The sequence below is a fragment of the Thrips palmi genome, unplaced genomic scaffold, assembly GCF_012932325.1.
Source record: "Thrips palmi isolate BJ-2018 unplaced genomic scaffold, TpBJ-2018v1 HiC_scaffold_1, whole genome shotgun sequence".
Classification (NCBI taxonomy): Eukaryota; Metazoa; Arthropoda; class Insecta; order Thysanoptera; family Thripidae; genus Thrips; species Thrips palmi.
In genome coordinates this window covers 12,980,392-12,996,696 of record NW_023144620.1, presented here as the reverse complement: position 1 = coordinate 12,996,696, position 16,305 = coordinate 12,980,392, and the positions used below count along the sequence as shown (strand labels likewise).

Below are 16,305 nucleotides of genomic sequence, written 5' to 3'. Positions count from 1 at the left end.
CACTCGCCGGTCCTGGCCGTTTACACGGGCCGCGGCCGGGAACGGAATGGACCGACTGGAATACGAAAGACTGATTCCGAGAGTCGTTTTCGTCGCGCAGTCTCTCTGGCACTCATGCATGCCCCCATGGGGCGTCCCGCACAGGTGCGAGAGAGACAGAACGACGACAACGACTCTCGGAATCACTCAGGAGCCAGCTCGCGTGTCCTTGAAGGGAAAGTTTACCCGTAAAACGCGAACATGGATTACACCGCCAGCCCGTTCCAGCCCCCCGACATGGCGAATTTCAATCTGAACCGCGCGCACCGTAATAAAACCGCCTCGCGGCCCTCGCGGGGGCAGGATGGACCGGGACGGCAGGGTGGCCGAAGTCGTCAAAGCGCCTTTAACGCGCCTTAAAGCCCCTCAAATCGCAGCGCCGGAGCCTCAAGGGTAAAGGGGAAAAGAGAGGGGGTGGGGTTGGGGATTTGCGCTGAAAGTTCGCGTGTTTAAAATTGTGTGCGACAACCGTGGACCGTGCCAATAAATACATTTAGTGAGTGCATTATTATGAAGGACCTTGTACATGCGGTGACGAGGTTCAGTGGGGCATTGCGTTGCTACGCTTGTCTGGTTGGGAACGAACCTCTCTATTTCTCCCATCATCGGTGTGTCCAAGTTTTGAGCTGCCGCCCCAGCCCGTCATCCTGAGGGACGAGACCGAGTGGACGCGGAGGGACGAACCCTGTCAGGGAAGTAAGCAAACAGCGAGCACCCCAATCCGCAAACATGCAGGCAGGGCCGTGGCGCGGCTGGGTGGCGCACAGTGGGCCAGAAGACTGGCGCGGGCGGCAAACTCCAGACGCGTTTCGAGCTCCAGAGTCGCTAAACAAGACTCGAACCGAGCGTGGTGACCCCACCGATGGATTCCTCGTTCGGAGAGCAATCCATTGGTGGGGTCACACGTTCGGTTCGAGTCCCATTTAGCGACTCTGGAGCTCAAAACGCGTCTGGAGTTTTGGCCGCCTCCACCGGTCTTCTGGCCCACTGTGCGGCGCGCAGGGCCAGGCCGTCAGGCCCCAACGCCGCCATCGGAACAAAAGCCATTTGTTGGCGTCCACCGGCCTGAGCCCTGAGCCTGCCTCTCGAAGCGGTGGCGCCCAGCACACTCATTCCGAGAGTCTCGCTCTGCCTCTCTCGCGCCCATGCGGAACGGAGTGCTAGAGAGACAGAGCGACGAAAACGACTCTCGGAATGAGTGTGCAGCCCGGGGCAGCGCTTTGCCCCAAGGGCTTTCGAGCTTGTCAATCTACTCGCATCCCCTCGCTTTGGTTCAATATTCGGTCACACATGACCGGCGAGGGGGAAAACAACTCTCTGAAAACAGGTGTGCTCAACGATTCGACACTGCAAAGCCAGTGGCAAGTTAAGTTTGGTCAGTTTAGTGTAAACACAAATGTTTTTCTTCAAATTTTGAACGAGACACCACAGACCACAGGTTTTTTTGTGAGCTGATGAACTTTTCTTACAAATTTGAACGCGATTTTGTTCAAAAATGAGGAAATATGTGCAGTTTTTCGTACGAAGTACAAAAAGTGCATCTGCTCAAAAAACTGTGATTTCTCGTCTCGAAGAAAAATTGAACATATCATTTGGTGTGCGGTGTGCACGCAAGTCCTGGTAAATTTGAGTGTCGTGATTGAAGTTTTTCCTGTTTCCGCGGCTTTGGCCGTCACACAGCACCGTCGCCCTGCCCTGCCCCGCCCCGATTCGCAGCGCAGCCCACGCCGCTGGAGTTCCGGCCGACCCCCCGATAAGGGATTTCCTTCGTATTGTGGGACATTTCTTCGTAAGACATTTAGAGTGAGAATCTTCACGGTACAACATATTTAGAGTGTAGAGTACCCCGCCCCTCTGCAGTGGCGTGGCGTGGCGTGCCTTGGCGTGCCGTGGCCCTTTGATAAAGGTGCGGTCGTCGGCACAGCCGCGCGCCTTTCGACGCCTTCACCCTTGAGTGAATGTCAGGTGAGGTTAGCGTCTGCCGCGCGCCTCGGCCTTGCCTGGCCTTGCCTTGCCTGCACTCCCAGCCCTTGGCGCCACGGCACCACCTCGGCACGCCACGCGAGGGGCCTGCCATGGCCTGCATGGGTTTCTCAAGGGGCGTCGCCGACACCAATATACCGGCAGTGGCTCCGAAATGCCATGCCATTGCCGTCGGTTCCATCTCCGTTTGAAAAGTGCAGAAAGTGCAGAAAACTGTGTATGTACCGAAAACCACAAATTTCCGGGGAAACCGAGTTATGGCGAGAACCGGCAATGCTCGGGCTGACACTGCACCGCCTAAAAGCGACCAGTGGATCGCGGACAAACTTTTAATTAAATCGCCATAGTTCGGAACCGGCGGGCCGTGACAGACAGCGTGGCGGCGTGGTTTGCGGGACGCGTCCGTGGCTTTGGCTTTGCAGGCAGCGGCAGCCAGCCAGTGGAAAAGCCGCGCTCTGGGGCCACTTTGGGCGTTTGCTTGCACAGGACAGGTGGCCCGAAAAAGATGCACAGTGGGCCAGAAGACCGGCGCAGGCGGCCAAAATTCTAGACGCGTATTGAGCTCCAGAGTCGCTAAACAGGACTCCAACCGAACGTTATGACCCTAGTAATGGATTCCTCGTTCGGAGAGCAATTCATTGGTGGGGTCATGCGTTCAGTTCAAGTCACATTCACTGACTATGTAGCTGAAAACGCGTCCGGAATTTTTAACCGCCTCCGCCGGGCATCTGGCCTACTGTGCTGCGTGGAGGGGACGCAGAACCACCGCGGGCGTAAACAGAGACCAGACGTCAATGCAGTTGCTGCACTGACAGCCCGACGGACCGCGACACTTGAGTCGCCCGGGAAAGCACCATTAGCAGCGGGACGAGCGAAGAAACGAAAAACGCCAGGAAATAGCGGATATACATAACAAAAGACAAGCTAATTCAGAAATGCGAGCCACGGGGTAGAGCAGAAAAATAAGTCTACGAAGCATCGGTTCGAAGTTCACTCTGAACGTCTAACAACGAAATTTGAGCTACGTTACAGTCAATTCGTTGCCAAGTAAATATTTCTTCGTGAGGAACCTTCCTATTATTCTCACTGTAAAATAAAATGAAAACCTTCGACCTTTTTTCTGCGATTGCGAGCTGGCGGCGTATTTGTTGATTTCGAGCACGCGTCTGAAATGTTGCGTTCGGCCTCCGCATACCCGCTCCGCTGTTTCTGGGGCTCCTTCCATCGCTCTGCCGTGAACGCGCCAGGCCCGCTTCCCTGATGCTTTTTCAGGGAGTGTATTAAATAAATTCCCGGCACCACCTGAATTCCGCGACGCCCGTCCCGCCCCGTCCCACCGCGTCTCGTCAACGTTGGCAGCGGAGAGTCGCTTTTCGTCGCCCTGTCTTCGTCGCCCTGCATTTCTTTGTAGATTTTTCAATGCCTTCATATTCTTCGAATTACGAAGGGATTCTTAGTAGATTTTTTACTGTGTGTCAAGGCTGCCCGAAATGTAGGCAGAGTCGCCAGAGTCGCACTTTGCCTCTGTAAGTAGCTTAACTTTTGCTACTACTACCGCCTCCCCTCTTGTTGCTTTCCCCCTGAACTTCCCTCTGGGTCCGCCGCTGCCGTCAGTACCCTCCCCACCTCACGTGGAGTTTGCCTCGTCCTGCCTCTTATCGGGAGAACCTCACTCAGCCGAAATCTCAAGTAGCCGAATGCCCACAGAGCCGAAATGTCACTAAGCCGAAATGCCACTGAGCCGAAACTCCGACACGACAATACTAATTCATTTACTGTTCCACTGAGCCGAAATCTCACTTCGTCGAAATGCCACTGCGCCGAAAACGAGTAAAAGAAGACTGCGATCTCATTGAGCCGAATTCTCACTCAGCCGAATTCCCACAGGGCCGAAATTATAAGCTTGGTGATGTTTGTGCATTGTGTCTCACTGGGCCGAATTCACATTCAGCCGAAACCCTTCTGCGAATAACGTCAGATCTGTCGCGGGTAGCGTAAGAACTCGCACGGTAGCGTAAGATCTGTCGCGAGTAGCCTAAGATCTGTCGCGAGTAGCCTAAGATCTGTCGCGAGTAGCGTAAGATCTGTCGCGAGTAGAGTAAGATCTGTCGCGAGTAGCGTAAGATCTACCGCGAGCCCGTTAGGTTAGGTTAGGATGGGTGGCAACCCATTAGTTTTAGGTACTGCTCAACGCCAGCTGTGTAACTTTCGGCTCTGTTAGACAACCATACGAGTGAGCCTTTGAACTAGTGCTACTCATCGGCTCTCCATCTGCAGCATTCGGCTGAGTGGGATTGAGGCTGAATGGGATCGACATTTTTTTTCGCTTGCTTTCGGCCAAGTGGGATTTCGGCTCCGTGAGCATTCGGCGGAGTGACACGAAACGCTCACATTTGAAGATGGTCTGCACATTCGGCCAAGTGAGAATTCGGTTCTGTGGGATTTCGGCCGAGTGACACGTGGCTAGAGCACAAGCATGATCATATTCGGCTCTGTGACAATTCGGCCCAGTGGCATTTCGGCCCAGTGGGGATTCGGCCCAGTGAGAATTCGGCTGAGTGAGAGCGACTCCTCTTATCAGTGCTCCACTTTTGAGCTCCCACAGGGGCAAGGTTACGGACCGCCTCGACGGAAGTCGATTGTTCAACTATTTTTAGCAGATGATACCTTCACACTTGAAACATACTTAAAACTACTATACACAAATGAAGGTGTCAGCGTGCTTTTACTCTCGAGTCCAGAAACCAAGCGCGTATCCTAACAATATAATAGGGGCTGGCGGCCGGGGCGGGCTGGTGCGTGTGGCTGGCTGGCTGGCTGGCAATGAGGCGCAGCCTGCGCGGAATTCGACAATCCCTCCGCGGTACAGCGCCAGCGGCACCGGGCGTCAACAATGGCACCTCCTCCTCGCATTGACAATCCCTCCCCGCCTGCCACGGCGCGGAGTATCGCGCAACAATGCCTCCCGATTCGGCCCGGCCTGGGGCGCTCGCTGGGGCTCGGCGGCGTGCGGTGCAAGCCACAGCTCGGCACGGCTAGTACCAACACCGGCCAGCTCACTCGGGTCTGTGTATTTTGTTTCATAAATACTATCTATAAATAAATACTATCTACACTGGTAGCCAACGAATGTGACATCACATTCCTTTGAACGTGAAAACTACGATGTCAGATTGAACGTGACAAACAGAGAAAATTCATACTCAAACGAATGTGACATGCCGCACCGCTTTGTCACATTACTTCGGGTGTGACACGAAATCAGCAGGCAAACTGTCACATTAAAACGAATGTGACATATGGTACCCATTGACATACATCGTGTCACATCCAAACGAATGTGACACCCATATGCTGTCACGTTCGTTTGAATGTGACATGCCCTATGTCACATTAAAACGAACGTGACACGCCCCGGACACGCCATAAGTGTCAGGTTATGGCGTGTCACGTTCAATTGAATGTGACAATTCGGGCATGTCACATTCAAAGGAACGTGACAGCGTATGGGTGTCACATTCGTTTGGATGTGACACGATGTATGCCAATGGGTACCATGTGTCACATTCGTTTTAATGTGACAGTTTGCCTGCTGATTTCGTGTCACACCCGAAGTAATGTGACAAAGCGGTGTGGCGTGTCACATTCGTTTGAGTATGAATTTTCTCTGTTTGTCACGTTCAATCTGACATCGTAGTTTTCACGTTCAAACGAATGTGATGTCACATTCGTTGGCTACCAGTGTATAAATACTATCTTTGGAATGATCCCGCGTACTACCCCGTATAAGAAAACCAAACGAGTATCATCTGCTTTCATTAACGTTCGTTGAATGAGATTTTTGTGACCACTCAGGCGCACTTCTGGGCGCTGCAGAATAGACCGCGCCTGTACCACTGATAACGCTCTCCCGAACACACACACACACACACACACACACACACACACACACACACACACACACACACACACACACACACACACACACACACACACACACACACACACACACACACCGAAAACCCGTCGGTTACAAAAATGCACATTCTAAAACAAATATGACGTTATAATATTCGTTGAATGCTAGTTCATATTTTTCAGTTGAGTACCGCAGGTCCTTAAATATGATACTGCATGTGCTCTGAGCTTTCAACCGTTTCTCTTGCGACGGTAGTCCACGTCCTAGTTTTGATCCGCCCCTCTTCACATCATCCAAGATATGACTATGTCTGCGAGTCAAACTGACAGAAGCCGTCAGTTCAATTCGGGAAAACTGTCGGGGCGCCTGGAGGAAGGTCTCCTCGGCCCGACGACGGGCCACCTGGGCCTGGGCCACCATAGTATATTGGTGCAGCCTTTCACCGTAAGACATTTACTGTGTTACAACAGTGCTGCGCGAGACGACACTGAAAAACCAAACGTGGCCTAACCCTCACCAACCGGTGTGGTCAAATGGGTGCCATTTTGACCACACCAGTTGGTGTGGTCTAGACCACATTTGGTGCGAAAGACCAACGTTGTCTAGACCACACCAAACGTGGTCTTGACCACACCAACTGATGCGGTCAAAATGGCACCCTTTTGACCACGTTTGGTTTTTCAGTGAAACTTACCCCGTCTTTTTGTCACGTTCTGCGGCGTAAGAGCGGCGGCGCCCACAGCGCTTCAGCCTCGGCGGGCCGTGCTGGGCGCGTTGCTGGCCGAGGCCGTGCCCCACGCCCGCCTGTCCGCGTTGCTGGCGCTGCCGGCCCCCCGAGGGGCCTCGGCGAGGGCCTCGGCGAGGGCCTCGGCGAGGGCCTCGGCCTCCCTGCGCCGCGGCGGACGCTGGTCGGGGCCGAGGCGGCCGAGGCCGTGCCGGGCCTCCATGCTTCACGCCGCACCTGCCAAACAGAGACCCACTTTACCGTCGCGTTCCGGGAAGTCCAACTCCCAGCAGACTCCAGGGCAAATCTTTCATGGCTTTCGCGCATTTCTCGGCCGCCTCGTTTCATTCGCACCGCCCGCTCGCTTGTTCGCTACCAGGCCTCTCTCAATTATTTCCCTCTACACTGCAAAATTTTGCCGTGTCACTTCACACTTAATGTTTTTGTAAAAATTTTGTACGAGACATCGCAGTTTTGCGCACGAACTTTTCGTACAAATTTGTAAAAAAAATTGTACAATTTTGGACAAAAATGGCGGAAAATGTGCAGTTTTTCGTACGAAAATTGTTTCAAAATTTCGTGTGCGCAAACAACTGTGATGTCTCGTACAAAATTGTACATAACTTAGAGTGTGTGTGTGTGTGTGTGTGCACGAAAATTGTGCTACGAGATTGGAAGCGGCGAGTGAAGTCTGACGCAGCCGCGGCCTGAGCCCCTGCGGTCCAGCAGGTAGGCCACAAGCGCACACAGCTGCACTGCAGGCGGGAAGACCCCAGGCGTTGAGCCCGGCCTAGCCCGGCCGGGGGCGACCACGTGACGTGGAGAGTGATGCACTGCAGCAATGATGCAGCGCGGGGGGGGTGCAGTGGGGTGGTGGTGGTTGGGGGGGGGGTGCAGTGGGGTGGTGGTGGTTGGGGGGGGGTGCAGTGGGGTGGTGGTGGTTGGGGGGGGGGTGCAGTGGGGTGGTGGTGGTTGGGGGGGGTGCAGTGGGGTGGTGGTGGTTGGGGGGGGGTTGCAGTGGGGTGGTGGTGGTTGGGGGGGGGGGTGCAGTGGGGTGGTGGTGGTTGGGGGGGGTGCAGTGGGGTGGTGGTGGTTGGGGGGGGGGTGCAGTGGGGTGGTGGTGGTTGGGGGGGGGGGGGTGCAGTGGGTGGTGGTGGTTGGGGGGGGGGGGTGCAGTGGGGTGGTGGTGGTTGGGGGGGGGTGCAGTGGGGTGGTGGTGGTTGGGGGGGGGGGGTGCAGTGGGGTGGTGGTGGTTGGGGGGGGTGCAGTGGGGTGGTGGTGGTTGGGGGGGGGTGCAGTGGGGTGGTGGTGGTTGGGGGGGGGTGCAGTGGGGTGGTGGTGGTTGGGGGGGGGGTGCAGTGGGGTGGTGGTGGTTGGGGGGGGGGTGCAGTGGGGTGGTGGTGGTTGGGGGGGGGTGCAGTGGGGTGGTGGTGGTTGGGGGGGGGGTGCAGTGGGGTGGTGGTGGTTGGGGGGGGGTGCAGTGGGGTGGTGGTGGTTGGGGGGGGGGTGCAGTGGGGTGGTGGTGGTTGGGGGGGGGTGCAGTGGGGTGGTGGTGGTTGGGGGGGGTGCAGTGGGGTGGGCCGGCCCTGCAGGGCGCTGCAGAGGCCGCCCCAGGCAAGGCAATCGTCCCAGTCTCAGCGAGCAGACTGATTCCGAGAGTCGTTTTCGTCGCACTATCTCCCTCGAGAGCGGGTCATCGCATGAGTGCGAGAGGGACAGAGCGACGAAAACGACTCTCAGTCTGCTGGCGGCAGGCCCCGGCGTCAAGCCGCTGGAGAGGAAAATAAAGCAGAATTCGATAAGTCGTGCCAAATTGCAACGAAGGGTGTGGCGAGGCTGGGCGAGCCACTTAGTTTTACCAGTGTCGAGGCAAAGGGGACGATCGCTGTGGACGAAAGCGCATGGCGCCCCGCGGGTCGACACGGCCCCGACCGCGGTCGCCGGCGCGCCGGCCGCGCCGCCATATGGAAGGGCGGGGGTGGCGGGGGCGCCGAAGAGGAGGGGGGTGATGAGCGCAATAATTCGGCGTCGTCTCGCCACAGCCCGCCGCGTCCGTCCGCCCCGCTCAGTCCGTCACTTCGTCAGGCCCAGACTGATTCCGAGAGCTCTGTCTCTCTCGCACTCATGGGGCGTCCCGTATGGGTGCGAGGGAGACAGAGCGAGACTCTCAGTCAGCAAGCCGTCAGGCCGAGTGGGCGGCGAATTATGCCGATCGGCGGACAGCGGAAATAACGCGCTGATTGGCGGGCCGGAGTTGCCGCGAGTTCAAGGGCGGGCCGAAGGGCAGTGGGCCAGAAGACCGGCGCAGGCGGCCAAAACTCTAGACGCGTTTTGAGCTCTATAGTCGCTAAGCTTGACTCGAACCGAGCGTGTGACCCCACCAATGGATTGCTCTCCGAACGAGGAATCCATTGGTGGGGTCACACGCTCGGTTCGAGTCTTGCTTAGCGACTCTGGAGCTCGAAACCCGTCTGGGGTTTTGGCCGCCTGCGCCGGTCTTCTGGCCCACTGTGCGGCAGGCAGGTGGCTGAAAGCAGGGCGGCCGCACGAGCCGGAACGGCCAAGGCGGAGTGGCGCTCCCTTTCAGGGCAGAGCCCCGCGGAGAGCCCCGCTTTGTGCATGCACACTGTGGCACACTGTGGCACACTGTGGCACACTGTGGCGCACTGTGGCGCACTGTGGCGCACTGTGGCACACTGTGGCACACTGTGGCACACTGTGGCGCACTGTGGCGCACTGTGGCGCACTGTGGCGCACTGTGGCACACTGTGGCGCACTGTGGCACACTGTGGCACACTGTGGCGCACTGTGGCGCACTGTGGCACACTGTGGCACACTGTGGCACACTGTGGCACACTGTGGCACACTGTGGCACACTGTGGCACACTGTGGCGCACTGTGGCACACTGCGGCGCACTGTGGCACACTGTGGCACACTGTGGCACACTGTGGCACACTGTGGCACACTGTGGCGCACTGTGGCACACTGTGGCACACTGTGGCACACTGTGGCGCACGGCGACAGGCGCATTCCGGAAGAATATTGCCGCTTTCGGTTGCGGGGCCCACGGGGCGCACGGGGCCCACGGGACGCGCCGAGGGACGGGCCCTCACTTCGTTCGGCTTCGCATGTACGGCAATATGAGCGCCCACAAATTTATTGGCTCTCTTATTTTGCGTTGCTTCCCTTTTTCGGAACGAGAGAAAAAATATTTCATGATCACACGATCCGCAAAAGGCCCCCGATCATCATTGTTTTTACCCTTCATGACCAACTTTGTGAGGCTACCGCTCCCAAACTAGTTGCGGTCAAAAGCCTTCCCGATACAGGGCATGAAAGAGGACGGTCTTGAGAATGCTAGCACGTTGAGGGAGGCCTTTTGCGGCAACTAGATTGGAGACAGTGGCCGCCCAAAGTCAGCAAAATCAGCAAAGTTCCGAGATTCAACCACTTTTTGATCAACTTTGGTCCCGAAATCGTTGCGGTCAAAGGCTAAATCGTTGTGGTCAACGTCTTCCCGATACAGGGCATGAAAGAGTAGGGTCTTAAGAATACTAGGACGTCGAGGGAGGCCTTTTGCGGCAACTAGATGGGACACAGTGGCCGCCTAAAGTCAGCAAAATCAGCAAATTTCCGAGATTCGACCACTTTTTGATCAACTTTGGTCCCGAAATCGTTGCGGTCAAAGGCTAAATCGTTGTGGTCAACGTCTTCCCGGTACAGGGCATGAAAGAGTAGGGGCTTAAGAATACTAGGGCGTCGAGGGAGGCCTTTTGCGGCAACAAGATTGGACACAGTGGCCGCTCAAATTCAGCGAAAACGGCTACTTTCTGTGCTTTCGGAGATTCAATCACTTTTTGACCAACTTTGTGACGTTACTGGTCCCAAACCCGAAGGCCCCGGCAGATTTTTCTGTCTGTCTGCCCTGGCCAGTCCGAGCCTGGTCACACGTTTAGTTCGAGTCCTGTTTAGCGACTATGGAGCTCAAAACGGGTCCAGGGGTTTGGCCACCTCCACCGGTCTTCTGACCCACTGTACGGAGTAGGGTTGTTCGCACGAGGAAGCGCGGTCTCTCTCGCCTCCACGTGGCGCTTGCACGTGCGGCGTTCCCTCCGCGAGCCATGTAAATGCATAGGGGCCCGATAAGCTCGACCGCGCACGAGTCCAATGACCGCAGCACTGATGTGCGGTCAGGATATCGACGCGACAAATTTGACCGCATTATTTAGTGCGCGCAGTTATCAGTGACTGGCGGTGCAAGGGCCGCACACACTCGAAATGTTTTCGTGCAAATTTTTGTACGATACAATTTTGTACGCCCCAGGGGGAATCAGCGTGGGCCGCGTGGGGGGGCTGGTGCGAGGCTAGTCTAAAAGCCTCGGAATGTCTCAGCGATAAAGTAATGCTTACTGTCGGCCCCGCCAGGCGAAGGGTGAAGGGTTCGTTTGGCCGGAAAGGAGGACGCCCCCGGGCCGCCGGGCCGCCGGGCTTAAAAAAGCTGCAATAAGCCTCCGTGTTTTGCCCCCTCCCCCCTCCTCCCTTCCAACACCGTCTCCCCTGGCCCCGTTTTGATGAAGTACTCCACTCCGGCCGTTCCCGGCCTCGGCCTGCTTGCTGACGCCCCTGAGAAGGGGCGGCCGGTGCGAGCAGGCACACTCTCAACAAAATAAAAAAAATGAATGAGTAATTAAACTCGGGTCGCAAAATTAGGGTGTGACAGCACGTTGCGCAAACTTTCGGCCCTTTCAGACACATTTCGTCGCGGTAACGCAAGCCGTCATCGCGAGGGGGCTTTAACACACACACACACACACACACACACACTGCCACACACTCAGCGCGCCTGATCGAGGCAATGACCGCCGTCGTCCTTGAGGAAGGTGCGGGAAGCGGTGCAGGGCTGCGCGGCGTCCCGAGGAAGCGGGCTGGCACCGCTGCACACCGATTCCGAGAGTCGTTGTTTTCGTCGCTCTGTCTCTCTCACACTCACGGGGCATCCCGTATGGGGGCGAGAGAGACAGAGCGATACGAACATGACTACTACTCTCGCTCACAGTGTGCTTGGCACCGCTGGCACTGTCCCGCTCTGACCCCTGCAGGGCCGTGCCAGGCCGTGCCTGGCCCCGCCACCTACATTCTACAGTCTGCGTTCGCAGATAAGATACGGAGGGCTTGATTTAATTCGCTGCCCCCCCACCACTCGCCCCAATCAGGGGCTTCGGCACGCACTGTAAAATAATCCGTACTTTTGTACGGGAAATGTACAGACGAATAGTACGGAAGTACGGAAAAAAGTATGGAACGTCCGTACTTTAGTCCGTACTTCCCCTCCTTTTCCCGGGGCAGCCAGTCGACTGTCTCGCGTTCCTACTGAAGTGAGGGCCGGGGCCACCCACTGAAAACGGTCGAAACGGATCGTTTACACCGCGACGCTCTTCCCTCGCTCTGTCCCCGTCGCTCTTCACGGGTCAGTGGCCCACTGACAGCGAGTGCGAGAGAGATCGACCGAGCGCGTCCGCGTTCCGTTACGTGAAAAGTGAACCGCCCTTGAACCAGCGAGGCGAACCTGTAGCGCGTCGAGGGTGGCGACACTGTCGGCCGATTTCGCCGCCGGCACTTCTCTAGCTGTCTCTCTCGCACTCAAGGAGAGTGACGGAGGAGTGCGAGAGAGACAGAGCGAGGAGTGGCGGTGCACAGTGGGCCAGACGACCGGTACAGGCGGACAAAACTCTAGACGCGTTTTGAGCTTTTGAGTCGCTTAACAGGCCTCGAACGGAACGTGTGACCCCACCAATGGATTGCTCTCCGAACGAGGAGTCCCAGGAGCCTATAGCAATGACCTAAGCTACTTTCAGGAAGTTTCCTGGGAGAACCAGGAACCATTTTGTTTTTTTGCCGTGTAGATGCCCTGCCCCTGCTGGACTATAAAACGACAGCGAAATGTAAACAGCGCTATTTTGATCACAATTTTGTTGGTCTTTTATTGATTTCTTTTGGCAGGCAGGACCGGATCCAGGGAGAGGCAATGGGGGCGCCCCCCCCCCCCCACACACACACACTCACACATTGGAGGCGGAGAAAGGTATGCCTCAAGGTAGGCAACAAGTCGCAGCGTAGGCAACATCGCCCCCCCCCCTCCTGGATCCGTCCCTGGACCCACCCTGGTTTGGCAGCTTACAGGTGCTTCTCTTCAGGAGGTCCGGCCGGCCTTCACGACGGCGGCGACACACGCGTCCAGGGCGGTTCAGGGTCTCGCCCGAGGTCTCGGCCCGGGGGACGCGGCGTGGACGCGGCGTGGACGCGTCGCGGCTCGCACCGTGTCAGGTTTCAGAGGTACCACGTGATACCAACGATCAATCACTCCGGGACGGAGGCGGCCACGCCAGGCAAGGCCGGCGTCGAAGGCCTGGCTCCGCCACTGCGCGGGGGGCGTCGTCGCCGAGGACTCGACGCGCGACGCGGTGCTGCGGTGCGGCGCGGCGGGGCCCGGCTGCTCTGCGACGAGCGGGAACGACGCGACTGGGGCGGCGGCCGGTGGGAGACTGAGAGACGCGAGAGAGAGAGAGAGAGAGAGGGAGAGAGGGAGAGGGGCCGAGCGAGGACGAGGGGCGGGGCGGAGGGCGAGCCGGGCGGGCGGCGCGTGCGGCCGGCCGGCCGCGTGGCTCCGATCCGAAGGCTCGTTCGGTCGCTCTGTCTCTCTCGCTCCCCTACGGGCCAAGGCACGCTCCATGAGTGCGACAGAGACAGCGAACAAACGATCCTGCGGAATCAGACGGCATTGGGGCGAAGGGTCTTAGCGCGACAGAGACACCAACGCGTCTCTCCAGTCCGCTCTAGCCACACGCCGTTGGACTGTACACGACAGGCAACAACCACGAGCGTATGCCAGGTTTGACTTGCGCTTGGACGAGATGGGAAAATCGGCAACACCCCAAGATCCACCAGTACCACTCGCCCCTGGGGTAGTCAGCGCGCCAGTCCTGCTCGTAACGCGATCGTCTTGGGGGCTCGCCGGACTCCGAAGAGTCCTGTCTGTCTCTGTCGCACTGGCAGGGCACCGCGTGGGGTGCGAGAGAGACGGAGCGAGATCCTCCGGAAGCGCTCCGCTGGTACCCATCCCAAGCGTCACTTCAACTTTAACGGCCCGTCCGGAGCGGCGAGCGAAGCTAGCGAAGCGCCCGCGAACGGGAGGATAGGCAACCCATGCGGCACCACTGCGTGCCACTGCGTGCCCAGAGAGGACGGAACAGAGAGGTATAACTCCCATGCTAAGCCGCTCCGCCAATTTCGTCGGGCCCGGCGGCCGCGCGCCGACGGTAGCGCACCTAGCGGTGCGTTCGCGCGCTTTTTGGCTGGAGCTCGACACGGCCCGGTCGGCCCGGGCCGCGCCGTTCGTTTGAATGCGCGTTCGCGCCGCCTGGCGGCCGGGCGGCTGGCCCGGTACCCAGGTTTTTGGACTGAATTGTGGTTGATCCTGGCCAATTAAACTGGTTTTGGTGTTTGAGATGCATAATGGGCTGCTTCGATTGTCAGTTGGTCTGGTTTTCAAATCTCTATTGGTCTTTTTCACTGTTCTATAGGAATGAGAAAATAGCTTGTAAGCTTACTCCCCTTTTTTGGGGGGGGGGGGCGCTAGGGCAGGCTTGTGGAATGAAAATGAGATATTTAACCAAAAAGGAATGTTTAATGAAAACATTAGTCACAGATACATCACAAATCATTAACCGAGTCAAAATTTTAAATTAAATACTACATGTCAAATGAAAACATTTATCACAGATTATATCACAGATCACTAATAGGCAATCTTCAGTCACAAGTCAAACGGAAGGATCAGTTGGGGAGCCCGCAAAACGCATCATCGATCTGAAAAGAAATAAGAGACAGAAATTAGCAAACGTACGATGGGGAAAAGAAAGAGCCAGTGAGAAAACTAAGTCCATAATGGAACGTACCACTTAGAGCAGATTGGTGGATAGAATAATAGAGTCAACAGCCTCCAGTAACACCTTCATCCCCTTGGAGTTAGGGAAGGTGATGACATCGCCCCAAGCCTTAAAATCAAGAGCCATCTGGAACAAGAGATAAAAAAATATTAAGTATTAAGTTAAGTTCTACAAATACTTGTGACAGGAAGTTCAATGTGTGGCTAAAATTCAACCATTAATAGATGAATTCAATCCCTGAGTTGAGGAACCCAGCTCATATTGGTCTTTGTGCTATGGAGCTTTACGCAAACTTTGAGTCGATTTCTTCCAAAGTCTCCCTATGACATATGGAAAGGTACGCAGTTTGCAGATTCTGGCATTTTAACCTTTACATAGAAAGGAGAAAGATTTGGAAATATAAGCCCAGTACAAGGTGTGACAGCCACTTTCCTACTCTTGTTTTTATTTTCTTCAAATTTGAGATATCTTGTCACATTTTGTTCTTATTTGTTGTTTTTCAGGAAAACAAAGGAGGGTATAAAAAAAGGGCAGCACCACCTTTATCTAATACTAAAAGAGATATAAATGCCTCAATTGAAAGGCTGGGGACCATTTTCTGTGTCGTTAGGAGAATTTGGGGGAATCGACTAAAAGTTTGCGTAAACATCCATAACTCAGAAACTAAAAAGAGGTGGGGCCCCACACTTTGAGAATGAGTCTTTGCAATAGAAAGCAACTTTTGTTCACAAATTGATATGTTTGGGACACGTATTTAAAAAAGCGAAATGATAACTTTTTTCACTTAGGAAAAACAAGACACCAACAGGGCACAGAGTTGAGGTTATGAGTTTAGGCCACTCGGCCGCAAAGTCACTTGAGGCCGCTACACACTTCAAAAAAGTTACTATGATCATAGATAATGCACTGAGGAGGGACTATATAAGATAAAGGAAACACCACGGAATTGAAAAACTCAAAACATATCACAAAATGTTCAGTACAAGATGGACGCCATCACTAAGCAATGCCGGCTGCGTAGGCCTGTTTCGGCAATCGCCGAATTTCATTACATAACGAGTTAACCGGGGCGCCGAGGAGTGGAGAGGGATTCGCAGTACGGCAGTTTCAAGAAAGGAAACTAAGGACTGAATTCTAAAGAATTTAAATATTTACTTACCGCAACAAAAATAAACAAGTCCAACGACGAACACAACACGGACGACACGAGCGCACTACTGCTGCAACGAAGTGGCGGTCGGCTCGGAGCCGAAGGAACTTCGGGAGGCTCCGAGCAGGGCTGGCTCAACGAATATTAAACTAATATTTCATGTCCCCTTATTTTTATTAAACTAGCATTCAAGCTTTTTTCCCTGTTTTGCCAAATGTAATAGCTATTAAGGCATTTTAAAAATAATGGCGAGTTGGGCAAAAGGCGCCAACAAAAATGAAGTTTTTTGTGTCGTAGGTTGGCTACCGTGTTAGTTCGCGCGCCCCGCGAGGTTCGGAAATTGGCGGAGCGGGCCCTATCCCAGTTATACCTCTCTGTTCCGTCCTCTCTGTGCGTGCCACTGCGTGGATTGCCTACGCCCCGCGGCCGCGACTTCTCACCAAAACTCAGCGCATTCTCTGCAAGTCACGAGTCTACGACGGAGCCTAACCTACTTGTAAGTACACGCCGAACAGATCCTTCTTGTGAGTACTCGCCGACAGT

At 55.5% G+C, this 16,305-nt stretch overlaps 1 protein-coding gene and 1 long non-coding RNA gene across 3 annotated transcripts in view; both read right to left on the bottom strand.

Annotated features, from left to right (window-relative positions):
• Window positions 1-12,932, bottom strand: part of LOC117640889 (secretin receptor-like) — a 40,664-nt gene extending 27,732 nt beyond the window's left edge. Inside the window, exon 1 of one of the 2 annotated variants that reach the window (XM_034379112.1) lies at window positions 12,845-12,932. The gene's annotated coding sequence lies outside the window, so the exon portion shown is untranslated. Of the gene's footprint in view, window positions 1-6,635; window positions 6,759-12,844 lie in introns of those variants that run through there. The other variant, XM_034378277.1, reaches the window with a different exon arrangement.
• Window positions 12,933-14,330: 1,398 nt separating this feature from the next.
• On the bottom strand, window positions 14,331-16,124 carry LOC117643483. The gene is made up of 3 exons (XR_004587643.1): window positions 15,772-16,124; window positions 14,622-14,738; window positions 14,331-14,532 (listed from the first exon to the last, which is right to left on the bottom strand). It is a non-coding gene; the product is annotated as an uncharacterized LOC117643483 (long non-coding RNA).
• Between the last annotated feature and the right edge of the window lie 181 nt (window positions 16,125-16,305).